General features: G+C 43.2%; 1 protein-coding gene, 1 long non-coding RNA gene and 1 pseudogene across 4 annotated transcripts in view; 1 reads left to right on the top strand and 2 right to left on the bottom strand.

The window, feature by feature from the left end:
- The window catches only part of Erich1 (glutamate-rich 1), a gene marked incomplete at its 5' end in the record, with an annotated part of 52,793,804 nt that overhangs the window by 29,679,798 nt on the left and 23,095,510 nt on the right, over positions 1–18,496 (bottom strand).
- Positions 1–18,496, bottom strand: part of LOC120097416 (uncharacterized) — a 29,615-nt gene that overhangs the window by 3,886 nt on the left and 7,233 nt on the right. For 2 of the 4 annotated variants that reach the window (XR_015639908.1, XR_015639909.1), the window contains exon 2: positions 1,442–1,533. The exons of the other annotated variants lie outside the window; for them this stretch is intronic. This is a non-coding gene — a long non-coding RNA (uncharacterized LOC120097416). The remainder of the gene's footprint in view (positions 1–1,441; positions 1,534–18,496) is intronic. 4 annotated transcript variants of the gene reach the window in all.
- Positions 276–411, top strand: LOC120097625 (small nucleolar RNA SNORA26; annotated as a pseudogene).

Raw genomic sequence — 18,496 nt, 5'->3', positions numbered from 1 at the left:
CCCAGCCTTGCCAACACAGGCTAGCACATTTACCTTTAATTTATTAGAGACACAACCATATGCCTAAAAAAAAAATCATACATATGTGTTCATTAACACTAAGAACGTCCTGCATTTTCTTGTTGGGCTGATTAATCTTATGTCAACTTGACACATAAATTAGAGTTATCAGAAAGGAGGGAACATTAATTGAGACTATGTCTCCATAAGACCTGGCTGTAAAGTGTTTTTCTTAATTAATGATTGATGTGGGAGGACACAACCCACTGTGGGTGGTGCCATTCCCTGGGCAGGTGGTTCTGGGTTCTATAAGAAAGCAGACTGACTAACACAGAAGGGTAAAGGAAGTCTCCATAAAACCCAGAGAGGAAAACTGCACTTCCTCTTTGGATCCTGTCTGGAGTCACAGATGAAAAAAAAAAAAAAAAAGAAAGCAGACTGAGCAAGCCATGAGGAGCAGGCCAATAAGCAGCACCCCTCCATGACCTCTGCATCAGCTCCTGCCTCCAGGTTCCTGCCCTGCTTGAGTTCCAGTCCTGACTTGCTTTGATGATGAACAGCAATGCATGCAGAAGTTTAAGCTGACTTAACCCTTTCCTCCCCTGGTTGTTTTTTGGCCATGTTGTTTCTTTGCAGCAATGGAAACCTTGACTAAGATGGCCGTCTTTCTTTCCTCTGTGTTAATAGTTCTTGATTGGATTTCCCAGCACTCTAGTTGCTTCCCAGTAGGGATACTTTTCATTTTTGTTACTATACTGGAGACTGGCCTTAGGGCCCTATACTTAAGTGGCAGATATTCTAGAACATTACAACCCCAGCTAGTAAGGTTTCAGTAGCCTGAGGTTTGCATAAGGTTGTCCATGTATGAGACATCGCTGCCTAAGTGTACACTGGGATTGCAGTAAGTAGAGAGGAGACACTGGGAAAGTACAATCTTAGCTGTCATCACACTTCTCAAACCCTTCTGGATAATGAGGAAGGATGAGTTGATCGTCCACATCCTGTAGTTCAAGTGGTCCTGTTAGCAAAAAGGAAATGAGTCCAAAAGGATGCTAAAAGTTCAGCAGTGGCGCTTAGTGAATGAGTGAAGATTCTCTCTAAACGGGGTGGTTGGCCGTGAATGGTTGAAGCAGGTGGATTCTTAGAATGCTCTTGATACTTGCTTACTTGATTTCTCCTCAGTCTCCGTGTCACTGTTCTATTAACTTTGGCTCTACTGGGTGGGGGGATGTGTTTTGGAGGAAGGATGGCCAAGCCTGTACATTGTCCTGGGTGGTGTCATTCTGGTGTGTGTGAGGGGGACCTGTTAGATTATTTGTTTTTACTATTTTACTGGGTTCTATTACCTCTACCTCCCTTCCAACCCTCATCCCTCCCTAATCCCTTCCAAGCCCCCAACACTAGATAGGAGAGAAAGGTTAGAGGAAAGGGGGACATAGACCTCTCTCTAGGCCATGTCCTCCTGACCAGGTGCATTGGGTTCCTGGGGCAAGTCCAATCTTCCTCGTCAGAATATCCAGCAGCCCAGCAAACCTGCAATATCAAACACAACAGCACACAGCAGCAGGAACCAGCAGGAACAAGCAGCAGCCACTTTCTTCTACAGAGCACTTCCCACCCCTCTCGGGGCTCAGGCCTTTCTTCCCTCTCCAAAGACCCCAGAATTAAACTATCTGTAGCCGGTAAAAATCACATCCCTCCCAGAACATGAGGCAACATAGTTAACAGCTGTGGACAAACAGAAGCAGCCCATTATTCCACATCTGGGATTAAAACAACAGCATATTCACATAACATAACTGGGTATTATTATTATTATTATTATTATTATTATTATTATTATTATTTACTTATTCACTTTGCATACTGCTCACTACTCCCCTCTCAGTTAGCCCCTCCCACAATCCCTCCATCTCCTTCTCCTCTCCTCTAAGCAGGTGCTCCCCCTCCCGGTTATTCCCCAATGCTGGCACTTCAAGTTTTTGTGAGGATAGGCACATACTCTCCCACTGAGGCCAGAAAAGGCAGCGGAGCTAGAAGAACATATCTGACATACAGGTAACAGCTATTGGGATAGCCCCTTCCCCAGTTGTTCAGGACCCATATGAAGACCAAACTGCACATCTGTTACATATGTGTGCAGAGGCCTAGGTCCAACCCGTGTATGTTCTTTAGTTAGTAGTTCAGTCTCTGAGAGTCCCAAGGTCCAGGTTAGTTGATTCTGTTGATCTTCCTATGGAGTTTCTATTCTCTTAGGAGCTGCGGTTCTTTCTCCTATTTTTCCATAAGGCTCCAGGCTCCATCCACTGTTTGGCTGTGGGTGTCTGCATCTGTCTGAGTCTATGATGATAGAGCCTCCAGGAGGACAGCCATGCTAGACTTGATAAGGCAAACACCAACGACCCAAATAACCCAATTAAACAATGGAGCACAGAGCTACAGAGCTCTCAACAGAGGAATCTTGTATGACCCGGAAGCACTTAAGGAAATGTACAAGGTCCTTAGTTATTGGAAAAATGCAAATCAGAACGACCCTGAGATTCTATCTGATACCAGTGAGAATGGCTAAGATCAAAAACTCAAGTGATAGCAGATGCTGGCGAGGATGTGCAGCAAGGGGACACTCCTCCATTGCTGGTGGCAGTGCAAAGAATGGATAAAGAAAATGAGGTGCATTTGTACAATGGAATACTATTCAGCTGTGAAAAACAAAGACATCATGGATTTTACAGGCAAATGGATGGATCTTGAGACTATCATCCTGAGTAAAGTAACCCAGTTCCAAAAGGATGTAACTGGGTTTTTAAAGGAACCAAACCTCACTACAGGCGCCTTCTAAGGTCTTTGTGTGCTTCACTAGAGACTCTGTCCGGTCTCTCTAAGGGAAGGTCCCTACTGAGTTGTGAAAGGTCACACAGGAAGGTCCTTCACTGGGACCATGTACTGACTTTGGAAGAAGGAACAGATTTTTAGTACAAACAGATACTTTGTAAAACCTTGGATATTTTCTGAATTTTTCTAGTCTTTCACAATTTGGCTTCTCAATGTCACCTTTTGTCCTGATTCCTCTGTGCTGTGGTTTGCCCTGGAGTCATCTGTATTTTGATGCTAATTCCACTGCCCCAAGGACAGCTGCCTAGTCACTTGTTCAGGAATCAGGTGACTTCACCAGAACCTTCTCCCCATTGAATCTGTAAAGTACAGGTGAGGGGCAGGGACAGGATAGAAGGAGGCCTGTCATTGGAGGAGAAGGAAGGATGGGCGGCAGAGAAGTTTGAAGGAAGAGGAGACTGGAACGGAAAGGAGGAAGAGACAGGAGAGAGAAGCCGTGGCAGGAAGATGGAGGCTGACCTTAAGATTCTGCTCTGTGGGGGTTGGGGATTTAGCTCAGTGGTAGAGCTCTTGCCTAGCAAGCGCAAGGCCCTGGGTTCAGTTCCCAGCTCCGAAAAAAGGAAAAAGAAAAAAAAAAGATTCTGCTCTGTGTATTTACAGGTTGTTATGAATGTTCTTAAGGGATGGATGGTACTGGGCTTTGTATTGAAAGGAAATTATACGAATTTAAGGTTTAAAAATATAAAATTAAAAGAGTAAGCCCCAAAAGCCACAAACTCAGGAGCAGCAGGCCATAAAGATAAAGAAAAGAAATACAAGAGAACTACTTTGCTTATCACCTGGTGTGAGTAACTGTTCTTTGTTCTGCCCCTGTGATGTTTATTTAAGCCCCTACTTGTGCTTTCCAGCCATTGCGTCCTACAGAGAGCACTCCAAGAAACCGGCGGCCCAAGCCTAACCAGAGGTGTTTCAAATATAGATGTTTCATCAATTTTGACAAACTTTTAAAAATAATGAGGACCTGAAGACCCTACCCTTCTCCTGATTTAGTAGCTCTGTTCCAGGAACCAGGGGGCCATAAAACCTTCTGGCATCCCCTTATCTCCTGGAGCCATAAAACAATCCTGTAACTTGTGGTGCCTTCCCCTTTGACATCCCCCATCCCCTGGGCTCACAGCCTCTGCCTTTAAATGCTCTTTCTCCCAGCCTCTCCGGGTCGACACCTCTGTCTCCTGCGCGGGATATGTGTCGGCCGGAGATCTCTGTAATAGGTCTCCTTAATAAACCTCGCCTTTGCTTATTACATCCAAAATGGTCTCTCTGTGTCTGGGGTCCGCGATTTCCCAAGACTTTAGAAAGGGTCTCTCTTCGGGGATCTTTCAGTATGTTTAGGTGGGCAATTATATCGTATCAATTGAATCTAAGGTTATTGTGTTGTGTGTTCTTTAATGTGTAGATTTAAGTGTAATGGAGTGTGGGGCGACTGGTCTGGGTCACCGCAGAGTTGGGATGTGTTTCTGACAAGATATCTAGGAGATATCTTGGGGCACCGCGGTGCTGGACCTAGCGAGGTAAAAGACAACAATACATTTTTTATTATTATATTTTTACAACAATACCTCTGCCCTGTAGAGCACTTAAATTCCAAAGAGCCCCGTCCTTTGACAATCCTCATTAGCTACCCCAAATTAGAAGATCATTTCTTTCTTCTTTTAAATTCACTTTTGTACACTTTTAAATGCACTTTTGAGGTGTGAGGGGGGTATTGGTGTGTGGGGGATGTGGGTGTATATGTGTGTATGTGGGGGGGTTGTGGGTATGTGGGTATTCATGTGTACAGAGGAAGGAGTATGTAGGTACCTATTGGTGTGTGTGTGTGTGTGTGTGTGTGTGTGTGTGTGTGTGTGTGTGTGCTAGCTATACAAGCTGCCAGTGGGGAAAAGCAATCAAGAGTCCTGCTTGCTATGGCCTCCAAAACACAATATGGCCAGCATGATAAGATACCCCCAGTGTTGCTTTCATCTGGAGGGTAACAACTCTAAATGGACGTAAGGCCAACTCTCTGGGAGGGATCCATGCCCGGTACTGTAAGCCTAGCCAACAACCCTTGCCTCATGAGAGCATGGACCCTAGAGCAGAACCTGTTACTGCTACTTTCCTAAGACCAGTGCGATTTCTAACTATACTCTAAACCTTTATACCCACAGAGGAGGGGAGATCTCACTTCTAATCAAAGAAGCATCTTTTTGCAACAGAAAAGATCCATTTTAGAAAGCCACAACAGGTCAAAATGCAGGGCCAATGCAGGTTGGACTATGGAATGCCTAGCCCTTACTGGTATACTGACCACACAAGCCCTACACCTAAGACGCAGGAAACATCGTGGAGTAGGTGGCATAAAGACTATCAAAGACAGACTATCAGGATGTCTGCTGTGAGAAAGTGTCTTCTAGATACATCGAGGAAACTGTATCCATGAATCTTAAAATGGTGGGCACCTAAGCAGGATCTGCACACAGTTAACAACCCAAGCTGACATTCCAATGTGGTGCGGGAAACCTCATAGGCTCCACCTCTAGATGAAGAGCTACAGAAAATGAATAACTATTAAAAGAGAGAATTAGTCCTCTCCAGGCAAGAACTCCCTAATGGGCTAGTTAGTCCCTCCCAATGGTCAGCTCTAAAAACAGACATATACAAAAAAAAATAAAATAAAATAAAAAAAAAAACAACACCAAGAGGCCCTCTACTTCTGGGCCTCTTCTACTTGTGTGACAGAGACAGACAGAGACAGAGAGTCTAAAAGATTAAAGAATAGGTCATGAATATGAGAGGAAGTAGGATGACATGGAAGGGCTGGGGGAGATAGAGAGGGGTTGAAGTTATGTAAATATAATACTCATATATAAAATTCTCAAACATTTTAAATAAAGGTTAAAAACTGTCCATATCCTTTATGACACCATCTCTCCCCGAATGCAGATCTCAGCAATTCATCTCCCCCTCCCCTGGAGTACAAGTCCACACCACTGTTTCCAGAACTGCTACGTGGTCCTGATGTCCAACTCCCATCCCCATGCTTGTGAGAGAGGCACTCTAGAAGCCCCGCCACCTCCCTTTAGCTTACTTTTAAAAGATACAAATGGCCACATGCAATGTAACAGTGTTGTTTTATGGAAAGACCAGAAGCATGTTATTGTTATAATATGTTACATTACCATTCTTAAAGCCACATTAAGTGGGTGTTTGGAATCCTTTAACATCCAAACATCCTTCAACCTGACTGCTATTGTCCTAGCCAATCGTTGGGGCAAACTTGACAAAACCGAGAGCAAAGCAGTTTGCCTGAGTAGGTGCGCTCCTTACACACACTCACAGAGACCGAGCAGAAACCTCCCTCCACAGAAGAGAGCTATTCGGCGTCACAGAGCTACAGTCTGCCATTGCAGATTGAAGATCAAGCTCTTGAGTGATCTTTGGCCCAGAAGTAGAGGGCCTCTTGGTGTTGGAACCGCTTTTCATGAAATTGGCAATTGCATAGCCTGATTTCTCCAGACTTGGTCTTCTTTCCAATATGTTCCATTAGCAAAGCCTTTCATCACTGGATGAACCCTGTCTATAAGAGATTGATTTCTTCGGGCTTAAGCCACAGTGCTGTCTTGTGAAAGATCGTAGTTTCAATGCAAGAAGGAATTGCTTGGGCCACAGAGCTCTCATTTCTATGCTCTTGGGTCTCTGACACCCCTGCTGTGTTGGTTAGGCTTTTGTCAGGTTGACACAAGCTAGAGTTATTTGGGAAGAGTGACTCTCAATTGAGGAAAATCTTCCATGGCATCAGCCTACAGGGAAACCCATCGTACATTTTCTTCATTCATGATTCATGTGGGTAGGCTCCATATTGTGGGCAGCAAGCCTTGTCCTTCCAGGGCTTCTACCTCAGTTCCTGCATCCCGCCTTGAGCTCTTGCCCTGACTTCTCTCAGCAATGGAGTATCATCTAAAAGTTATAAGATGAGGCAAATACTTTTCTCCCCAAATTGCTTTTGGTCATGGTGTTTTATCACAGCAATAGAAATCCTAAGACACCTGCTGAACAAAGTCAGGCATAGTACAGGCACAAGGTACCATGGAAAGAAGAGACAATGGATTTATTTTCTCATATTATTGTTTGTTTGGTTTTTTTTTATTTGTTTTACGTTCTTTTGGTTTTGAGACAGGATCTTCCTATATACCCCAGGCTGACCTCAAACTTGAGAAGCTCCTGTCTAAGGCTTCTAACTGTCAGGATTACAGTTACACACCACCCTTCCTGGTTTCTTGCTAGCTGCTTCTTTAAAAGCTTTACGGATTGGATCTCACTCATACATACTTATGAGAAAATGCAAACAAAGAAATGTGAATTATAACAGTAACCAATTGCTCTGCTGCCCATACAGGCCATGAATCTTTCCTTTGGGAGGGTATAGTGAGTGTTTTTTCTTATTATTGTGACCAAAAAAAGGGGATGACAAAAGTAAAGGAGTAGGGTTTATTTCCTTCACAGTTTGAGAATTTGCTTCATAATGGCAGGGCATTACAGCAGCAGGAGCTTCCAGCCACAAGTCACATTGCAACCACAGTCAGGAAGCAAAGAGGGATGAATGCTGATGGCCCCCTGGCATCTACCTTTTATTCATTTCAGAACCACAACAGGTGTGTTTCCACTGTGGTTTAGGTAGGCGAGGTCCAGTGTCACAACCTTTGATCAGTTACTCAACTCATTCTTTTTCTCAATAAATTGATTGAAGTGATTCAACTAATTGGTTGATTCTGCATCACATAGGTAGAGTGTGATCTGAGACCAAAAGTCAGATCAAAGCATGACAGCTGTGGTGGTTTGAATGACAATGGCCTCCATAGGCTCATAGATTTACATGCTTAATCCCCAGTTGAAGTGTTTGGGAAGGATTGGGAGGTGTGGCCTTGTTAGAGGAGATGTGTCACTGGGAGTGGGCTCTGAGGTTTCAAAAACCTATACCAAGCACAGATTCTCTCTCTCTCTCTCTCTCTCTCTCTCTCTCTCTCTCTCTCTCTCTCTCTCTGTGTGTGTGTGTGTGTCTGTCTGTCTGTCTGTCTCTGTCTCTGTCTCTGTCTCTGTCTCTGTCTCTGCCTCTCGTTTTTGCTACCTGAAAAACAGAATATAGCTCTCAGCTACTTTTCCTGCACCATGTCTGCCTGTGTGTTACCATGCTTCCCACCATGATGATAATGGACTAAACCTCTGAACCTGTTATATAATCCTTAATTTAAATGCTTTCTTTTGTAAGAGCTTCCTTGGTCATGGTGTCTCTCACAGTAATAGAACAATAACTAAGACAGGAAACTATGGTCTGTATTTTAACAGAAAGAATTTGATGTAGAATTCTAACCATGTAAATGAAGTAGTCTTCTATTATTGCTGGGGCGAATTATCACAGACTAGTGACTTAGACAACACAGATTTATTGAGCTCATTTTTTTTTCTTTTTTCTTTTTTTCGGAGCTGGGGACCGAACCCAGGGCCTTGCGCTTGCTAGGCAAGCGCTCTACCACTGAGCTAAATCCCCAACCCCTATTGAGCTCATTTTTAATCATGCCTATGTATGTAGTAGAGGGCAGGGGGTAGGGAGGGGGCTATGTGCAGGTTCCTACAGAAGCCAAAAGGTATCAGACCCTCTGGTGCTGTCGTTATAGGAAGTTGTAAGCTGCCGGACTTAGGTGTTGAGGACTGAACTCTTAACTGCTGAGCCATCTCTCCAGCTCCCAACACAGATTCGTTACCTTTCAGCTCTGAAGTCAGAAGTCCAAAATAGCTTCACTGGGTTAAATCAGTCTTGACAGAACTATGTTCCTTTTGAAGTTAATCCCTGGGGACAAGCTGTTTCCTTGCCTTTCCCAGCGTCTAGAAGCCATCTGCATGTCTTATGTCAGCACCCCCACCCCCTTCATTGCTCCAGCCCATACTCTGTACCTGCTTTCTTTCTCGGACTCTACTCAACTTCCTTCCCCTCATGAGGACCCTGTGATTACTTGGGACCAGGCAGGTGAACTAGGATAATCTTCCCACCTCAGATCAACTAATCATGTCCGCAAAGCACCTTTTGCCATGTCAAATAACACATTCACAAGTTTGGAGGACCAGAACCTGGCTCTCTTTGGCGAAAAGTTTATCCTAGAGAAACCCGCAAGGCAAAATAAAACATTAATGTTTTATACTTTATCGAGCGAATGAGCAACTTTGGGGAGCACCAAGTTCCCCTAGAACTAGAGTAATAGGTATTCTTAGAAGCTTTGGATGGAACCCACACAACAAAAACTGCAACCCTCTGAGGGTGGCGTACCAGTGGCTGGTGCTTCTGAAAGTGTACAGGGAGACAGGTGCTTCCAAGGGCAAAGGAGGGGCAGCCCTCTGCACTGGAATAACATCAGCTACCGAGGGACAAAAGGAAGCTCCTGATGCTGACCAAAACAGACAGGAAGTCCCAGGGAAACCACACTTAAGGATAGTTATCTCTCTCCTTCACATCCACCAGATCTCCTGCAGTGATTCTCACTGGCACAGCCTAAAAGGGAACTAGCTGGCAATAACAAAAAACAAACAAACAAACAAACAAACAAACAAGAAAACCGAAAAGATACGCAGAAAGATTCCATGTCCTGCATCACCAGGCAGATGACAGAGGATCAGTTTCAACTGTGGGGAATACATACTTTGAAGCTTTCAAAAGGGAAAACTTTGGAATCAGATCAATTTGCTGATAAATTTAACCAGGTGCTTAAGCATGAAATAATATTTCTTGTACCTAAACTTTCCCAGAGAATAGAATCTCTCTATTCATCTCTTCTCTGGGGCCTCAGTTTACCTAACAAGACCATTTTTTAAAAGGAAAATTACAAGCCAATATAGAATAATGTTCTATTAGTTACTCTTATTATTGAGATGAAATGCATGGCAGAAACAACCAAGAGGAATAAAGGGTTATTTTGGCTCATGGTTTGCGAGAGCATCCTGTTAGTAAGGTATGATGACAGCAGGCTGCTGTGCGGTGGCAGGAGCATGTGGCCACAATCGTATCTGATGGAAGTCTGTTCTCCAGATAGGGACCAAGTATTACAGTACGTGAACCTATGGGGGCATTCGCAGTCAAAGCACGACCATGTTTTACATGGTCTTTTGTAACAACAAAAAGAACATCAAATCCATTTTACTGCTAATGTCATCTATGAAACAAATGGAGCAACACATGCAGAAAGGGAGTGTGCTGTGTCGAAACAGGCCTACTTCAACATGCAAGAATGGTTTAAGATTTGAAGAACCCTTAGTAACACTATATAGAGTAAAATGTGGTACAACCTAGATAAGTGTTTAAAAAGTAATTTGTGGTAATTCAGCTCATATTCATGACTAAAATTTCTACAACTAAATAAAACAATTTGACTTTTACAAGTGTACCTACAAGGCGCGTACACCTTGTAATGTCTATTCCTGGTTGTCAACTTGACTGTATCTGGAATGAACTGCAATCCAGAATTGGAAGGCTCACCTGTGGTTCAGATCTTGAGGCTGGGAGATAGAAGTTTTTGACCTAGATCTTGTCATGGCGATCTTGAGGCATAGTGGCTATGAATGTCAGGAGACTAAAGCAAGGAGATCTCTGAGTTCAAGGTCAGCATGGGTCAGATCCAGGCATGGTGATACATGCCTTTAGTCTGGGTTACACCTTCTGCTAGAGACCTACATAAGGACATTGGAAGAAGGAAGGTTCAGTCTTCTCCTGCTTGTATTTACTTACCAGCACATCTGTTGGACTCTACTAGTCTTGTGGGACTGAGTAACTACTAGATCCTTGGACTTCCCATTCATAGATGACCATTGTTGGGGAGTTGGACTACAGACTGTAATTCACCATAGCAAATTCCCCTACTTTATAGAGATTATTCATAAGTTCTGTGGCTCTAGAGAACCCTGACTAATACACACCTTATGACTACGTGCAAAAATTGTACTCTAGGGAGAAGGAACGAAGAGGAGCAATGAGGGGTAAGAAAGACAAAATTAATCTCAGCTGGACAGATGGCTCAGCTGTTGTTCTTGCATAGGACCCAGGTTCAGTGTCCAGCACCCCAGTGGTGCTCAGAACTGTCCTTAAGTCCAGTTCCAGGAGATCCAAGACCCTCCTCTGACCTCTGAGGGCACTAGGTATTCACATGGTGAACACACACACATGCAAGCAAATCACTCATACCCATAAAATAAGATAAATAAATCTAAAAATAAATAAAAGGCTAAAATTACATGTTCTGTCACATAAATGTTGCGTATCTCTCTGGATGAATGATAGATAGATAGATAGATAGAGAGATAGATAGATAGATAGATAGATAGATAGATAGATAGATACATGATAGATAAAAAGATAGTGATAGAGATGATAGATACACGATAGATGATTAGACAGACAGATAGAGGATCTATAGGATCAGAAGTTCAAGGTCATCTTTACCTATCAGTGAGTTTGAGGGCAGCCTGGGCTACCAGAGTCCTGTCTTTAAAAACAGAACAGCAAACAGAACAGCACCAGAAGCTGGAGAGATGGCTTGGTGGGTAAGAATTCATGCTGTGCAAGCAAGAGGACCTGAGCTTAGATCCCAAGTCTATGCAAAACACTGGGTGTTGCTGCATGTAGCTGTAATCCGAGTGCTTGGGGGACAGAGACATGAGGATCGCTGGTAGATCCGATGAGTCTACGGTGTTCATCATGCTTTCAACATGAATCTAAGATTTTTTAAAAAAGAATATTCTAACACTGAACAGCTCATTTAGGCCTGCTTACCTATTTTTTTTAAAAGGTATAAAAATGAAGGCTAAAGAGATGGTACAGTGGTGAAGAGAAGTTGTTGCTTTTGCAGAGGACCCAAGTTCAGTTCTGTTCCCAGCATCCACACGGCAAACCACAGCCATCTGCAACTCCAGTCTCAGGGAATCCAACACCTCTGGTCTCCATGGGCATCAGACATGAATGCAGTACACACACACACACACACACACACACACACACACATACACACACACATACACACACATATACACACACATACACACACATACACACACATATACACACACACACATATACACACACATACACACACAGATGCGCACACACACACAGATACACACACACACACACATACACACACACATACACACACAGATCCGCACACACACACACAAATACACACACACGCACACACACATACACACACACATACACACACATACACACACATACACACACAGACACACACACACATACACACATACACATACACACACACACATACACACACAGACGCACACACACATACACACACACACATACACACACACACACACATAAACTTTAACAAATACTATAAGAATGATGTGCTGTATGAAAGAGCAGAAATCACTGTTCACTTCCGGTACCTGACACACATTAACAGCAATTTTTAAGTGTGGATTCAGGGGCAAAAGGTATGTAGCCGGGTGACCTTAATTCATAGCTTAGTCTTCTGGCTATTTGAGCTTTGATCTTTCTTATGAAAAAGCAAATAATAACCCCAATGGTTGCTGAGCCAAAGGAATTATATAGACCTATAAGAGCTATATAACCATTTATATTATAATTATATACTATATCTACTCTACAGCTGTATAACTAGAATTATAGAATTATACAGCCACTCATAATTCCAGATGAGTTACAGTAAACCTATAAACACTAAAGATGAAGAAAGAGATTCTGTCTGTGATGAGACGGTGCACAGGGAGGCGTTTATGCACTTTTCCAAGTGCAGATGGGCTGCAGTTACTAAACCCCAGCCTAACCTAACCATTCATACAATGTGACGCTCCCCGTTCCACACTGTGTCCTCTCCTTCTTCTCCTCCCAGTTGCCTGTCATTCTGCCTTCCCCGCTGTAAATTCCTCTTGTGTTAGAATCAGATCCGCAGTGAAGACACTTGTAGATACCAGAAGATATGTTTAAGGGAAATTGAGTAACTGATCTAATCCAAGTTAAACCATTAAGAGATCATTTTGTTCATCAATGGAGCAAGTGTTGCACATGGCTTGTTCTGTCCCATGCTGATAGTAATTTATGCAGATGGTCAAATGATTAGGAACCCTTCCTTCGCAATGCCAGCACTGTGCTCCTTAAAATTGCAGTAAGTCATGACTTCTGTAAGTCTCTGTGTCTCTGTGCATATTGTATGTGATATCTATATAATGTGTCTATGTGTAGTATATGTATGTGATATGTATACATGTGTTTATGTGTCTAGGCATGTGTTGTATGTGTATAATAATGTGTCTGTGTATCGTATGTGTATGTATGTGATGTGTGTATGTGTTTATGTGTCTGTGTATATGTTGTATATGTGTAATAACATGTCGGTGTATAGTATGTGTATGTATGTAATATGTGTTTACTTGTTATGCTTATGTTGTATGTGTGTAATAACATGTTTGTGTGTAGTGTGTGTATGTATGTGATGTGTATGCATGTTTATGTGTCTGTTTATGTTGTATGTAAAAACATGTTTGTGTGTAGTGTGTGTATGTATTGATGTATGTAAATGTCTTGTGTCTGTGTGTATGTTGTATATGTGTAATAACACGTTGGTGTATAGGGTGTATATGTATGTGATGTGTGGATATGTATGTGTCTGTGTATATGAGAGTGTAGGCGCATGTATGCTGTGTAGCACATGCTGAGATCAGAGGACAACCCCGTATGTTGGTCTTTGCCATTTACCTTCTTGCTTGCTGCTTCGTGTGCCAAGCTATCTGGGCCAGAAACCTCTGGGGATTGTCTTGGCTCTGCCTCCTGTCTCTCCACAGGATTATAGATGCACACACTGCACCCACCTTTTGTTGGGTTCTAGGGAATTCAATCCACGTCTTCATGTTCGCACAGCAAGTGTTTTACCCACTAGGCCATCTTTCTAGCCACCCACTAAATTTTTGAAGACTCCCAACATTTAACTAAAAATACCAGGCAGAGCTTGATGAAGGCACCCAATTCTGCCCCTTCACTCTAAGAAACTGGGCTCCTCTTACAACATAGAAAAACCAAAAATAATTTTAGAATTTTGTAATGTAAGAAGTCCCCAGTGGCTCAATTTCTATATACCCTCTCTAGCCCCAATTGTTTGACACTAAGAGTTTGTTCACTCTTGTTTGATCTTGCCTAAGATTAAGAGTGGTGGGTACTCTGAGCTACTTGAACTCTGCTTTCTCTCTGTCTCTGTCTCTCTGTCTCCCTATGTCTCATCTGTCTTTTTTCTCTGTCTCTCTCTCTATGTCTCTGTCTCTCTGTCTCCCTATGTCTCTGTCTCTCTTTCTCTCTATGTCTCTGTCTCTGTCTCTTTCTCTCCTGCCCCCTTTCTCTCATTTATTATTTGTCTATTTTTTTTCCAGACAGGACACTCTGTAGACCAGCCTGGCCTCAAACTCACAGAGATCTGTCTGTCTCTGCTTCCCAACCTAAGATTAAAGGCGTGTACCACTAACATCCAACTAACTCTGCTTTCCTGATAATGATGTTAAAGAGATCTCACAACTTCTCTGTGCCAAAGTGTACACACACACACACACACACACACACACACACACACACACACATTTAAACACTGAGGTCTTGCCTGGTCTCTTTCAGGGTTGAATTTCCTGCTGTAAAGCTTTATGCACTGAGATCCCAGCATCTGGGGCTGAAAAGCTATGATTCCCCAGCCCATGGCTTGGGGTCTGCTTGAGGCTTCACTGTGAGGAGTCTCATTCATTATTGAAGCAGATTCTGGAGGTGTAAGAACATCTGAAGTTTAGCCTGAGCTAAAATTAAACTAAACACGATAGCATGTTTAATTCAAACTAGCCAATGCATTTTTCATTGACTAGAATATGATGAATGAGTAAAACCAGTCTGGATGCCTTCGTTTTTAATCATGGTCTCAAGACAAAGTTTTCCTCTTTGAGTTTCACCATAAAAATGGATGGTGTGTGAGTGTGTGTGTGTGTGTGTGTGTGTGTGTGTGTGTGTGTCCGTCCGTCCATTTCAGTTTATTTTCAGTTCTCTTATCTCCTTCTCCAGGTCTCCACCTGTCAGCAATTCTCTTAGAAGTTTCTGTGCCTTTCTTATTTCTTTGTTCATAGCTTAGTGTCTTCCCCTAAGGGACATCTGTGCACTGGGTGCTTTAAAAATGTCGGCTGCAAAGCTTAGATTCCAGTTCCAGTTCTTGATGGCTGTAGCTTCTCTGTGCATCAGTGGCTCCAGCTATAAACTGGGCTCATAATTTTTGGCAGAAGACATTCATGAAGGTTCAACACCCATGCCTATCAGTTCCTCTGCTATTCTTCCTATCTCCTGTCTGTCCATCTGTCTGCCTATCTATCTATCTATCTATCTATCTATCTATCTATCTATCTATCTATCTATCATCTATCTATCTATCTATCCTCTATGTTAGCCACACTGGGGATAGAGCCTAGACACTTACACATTCCAGCCAAGTATTGTACCACTGAGCTACATGTTCGGCCCCCATTTTAAAGAGGCTGTAACTTCCTTTGTCCCTTCTTATGCTTTGAAGCTATAGACATATCAAGCTCAAGCAACCAGTGACCAAGTTGTGCTGGGATTCCAGATATTCATGGATAGTCTGGCATGTGTAGTGGCCACAGTGTTTTTATTTCTTCCAGCTAATCCACATCCCCAGGACCTTGTCTGATCAATACCTAATCATCACAGACTTGGTAGCATTGGAGAATGAGCCACCAGCCCAGCCCAGAACAAGGGCCCAGGGTCTAATCATGACTGCATGGCTGGTGTCTTTACATCTGGGGATTTGGCAGCCAATGTGTCCCCACCCTGTGACTGTGGACCAACCCACAATGTCAGCTCCTGGAATGGAAAGACGGCCCTCTTGGGCCCTGCTCCTAAACCTTTGAAAGCTGCTTGAATCCCCCGTTCTCAGACCTTGCCAGTTGGGTGCCAAGGTCCTTTCATTATCTGCTCATGAGTTTCTAGATCTTTATAGTGGCCCCACAAGGCCCCCTCCCTTCTTACACCATCACCTCCCTTGTTGAAATTCATATTTTGTATCTAAGTAGCTTTAGGACTGCAATTTCTTTTTGCAGTGTTTCAGCTGAGACATTGGGTAAATCATTTCAGCAATCTGAGTTAATATGGGCATTAAATCATATTATCTTGTCGTGCTGTAACATAATGTGGAGTAGGATGAAGGTGTCTTTTCTGAGACATGAGTACCCCAAGGGGTGAAACAGGAGTATCTGGCCATCATCCTTCAGTGTTTAGGTTAAGTCTATCTGTCCTCAAGGTAGAGATTCTGGAAATTTCCTTTCCCATAGGTAAATACTCCAGTCCTTATTTCTTTTTTTTTTTTTTTTTTTTTTGGTTCTTTTTTTCAGAGCTGGGGACCGAACCCAGGGCCTTGTGCTTCCTAGGTAAGCGCTCTGCCACTGAGCTAAATCCCCAGCCCTTCCAGTCCTTATTTCTAATTCACATCCCTTGTGCTATTGAGAATCACCCTTCTATTTACATAAACTATAGGCTATTAGTCTTTTTCTCTTTTTACTTTAAAGTACACCTTTGCAGGAGAGATGGCTGAGTGGGGAAAGTGCTTACCATACAACCATGAGGACCATGCTTTGGATTCCCAGCACCCACTTAAATACCTACCAGGCAGGTTTGGTGGCTCACCTATAGTCAGTACTTGTAAAGTGGGACAGAGGGTCCGAGGGGCAAGCTGGCTAGTTGGGCTAACTGAGTCAGTGAGCTATAGGTTCCGGTGAGACAACCTGCTTCAACACAGAAGGTGAAGCGGGAAGACCACACCCAAGGTCAACCTCTGGCCTGCATCTGCACGTGCACACACATGCACACACCACATGCACAAAGGCCCTCACGCCACATGTGCATAGGTGAAAATAAACACACAAACAAAATCAGCCAGGCGTGGAACTGCACACCTTTTTTCCTAGCAGGAGCATCTCTGTGAATTTGAGGCCAGCCTGGTTCACGTAGTGAGTTTAAAGCCAGTTGGAATCACAAAATGAGAGCCTGTCTCTAACTAACTAAATGAATAATAAATTAATTCCATGTCTGTAAAGTCTCCCCTTTGACTTTGTATATCATGCCACTAGCTTGAAGGGCGGGGTGATTTTCTTCAGTATAAAATGACTTGGAGACTTGAAAATGATGAAAACATTTTTAAAAGAGAAATGTCACTCTGCCATTGTTTTGGAACTTTGCAGTCATTGAATTTCAACTGTGTCAAGGTTCGGTCTTCTTTGTCCCTCCATTGATGCTGTGCTTGTCTAAGTGATTGGTTTCACGGCCCTTTCTCATGCTTGCTTCTTGCATTTTAGAAAAAATAAAATGTTTCTTTGGCGGCAGAATTAGTTGCCACCTCTCACTATGATCTCTGCCTGATTCTGGCACTAAGAAAAACCTCGGGGATACGGTCATCTCATTCAGCACTCCTCAGGGCCTCATCTGTCCATACACTTTTATGAAAGATGGGGGTTGGGAAGGAGAGGGAGGGAGAGAGAGTATATCTGGAGGGTCTTTACAATATAAAACATCTATATGAAAATGAAGTCATTTCATATAGGTGGGCAAATTGGTTGGTAGAAAACTATGAATCATTCCTGAGGCATTTTTATCCAGCTGACTCATCGCACAACTCCTCTTTCCCTGGAATCAACCAAGTGAACTTCTCAGTCCCTGCTGCCTCTGGCTGGGGCCCTATGACTCATTCTCAGCAGTACAGTGCAGGGGAAATGATACCTCCACTTGTGGGGTAAGGATGCCCTCGTCCACCGTCTCTTCTGCTCTCTGGATGACATGATCTGCAAGCCACACATTGGCGTCAGAAATGCATTAAAGAGAGCTCCACCCTGAGTCTCATGCAGAAGGCCAATGCCATACCTGTTCCAAGCATCTAGTAGAATTCTTACATTGATTGATGGAGCTCTTAACAGGCCTTGGTGCTTTTCTTTTTAATTCAGCAAATACAAGACTGTTGTACCTACAGGATCCTAACTGTAGTCTTGCTGTGTGACTTGGTTAAATGCACTGGAGATGACTTGCTAAGCTCTTACCCGGTGATCATCTCTTACAAGTGACATAATACAACTGTTATCTTCTCAGCTGGGTAAGAAAGGCAGCAACATTGTCTTCCTCTCAACTTGTTTTTGTTCCTTGTCAGTGGTCATCAGAGTGCTCTGTCCTCTGTCTCTGTCTCTGTCTCTGTCTGTCTGTCTCTGTCTGTCTATCTCTCTCTGTCTTTCTATCTCTGTCTCTCTTGCCTATCTCTCTCTGTCTTTCTGTCTCTGTCTCTCTCTGCCTTACATGAATATATTTTTAAAAATGAACTCTCTTGTATGATTCAGTCTCAGAAACCCAAACAAGACATTTCTATCTAGCTTCCAGTTCTTTCTAACCATTTAGCAATCAGGTTTCTTTCTAAACAACACGGGTATCTCATTTCCTTTCTTTGCAGTTTAGCAATGCTTTATGTAACCTAATCCGCTTGACTCCAGGCTCCCCTTCTTCTGCCTAGAGCACCCACAATCTCGCCTT

Source organism: Rattus norvegicus, chromosome 16 (assembly GCF_021556685.1).
Source record: "Rattus norvegicus strain SHRSP/BbbUtx chromosome 16, alternate assembly SHRSP_T2T, whole genome shotgun sequence".
Taxonomy (NCBI): domain Eukaryota; kingdom Metazoa; phylum Chordata; class Mammalia; order Rodentia; family Muridae; genus Rattus; species Rattus norvegicus.
This window is presented reverse-complemented; position numbering and strand designations above follow the sequence as displayed.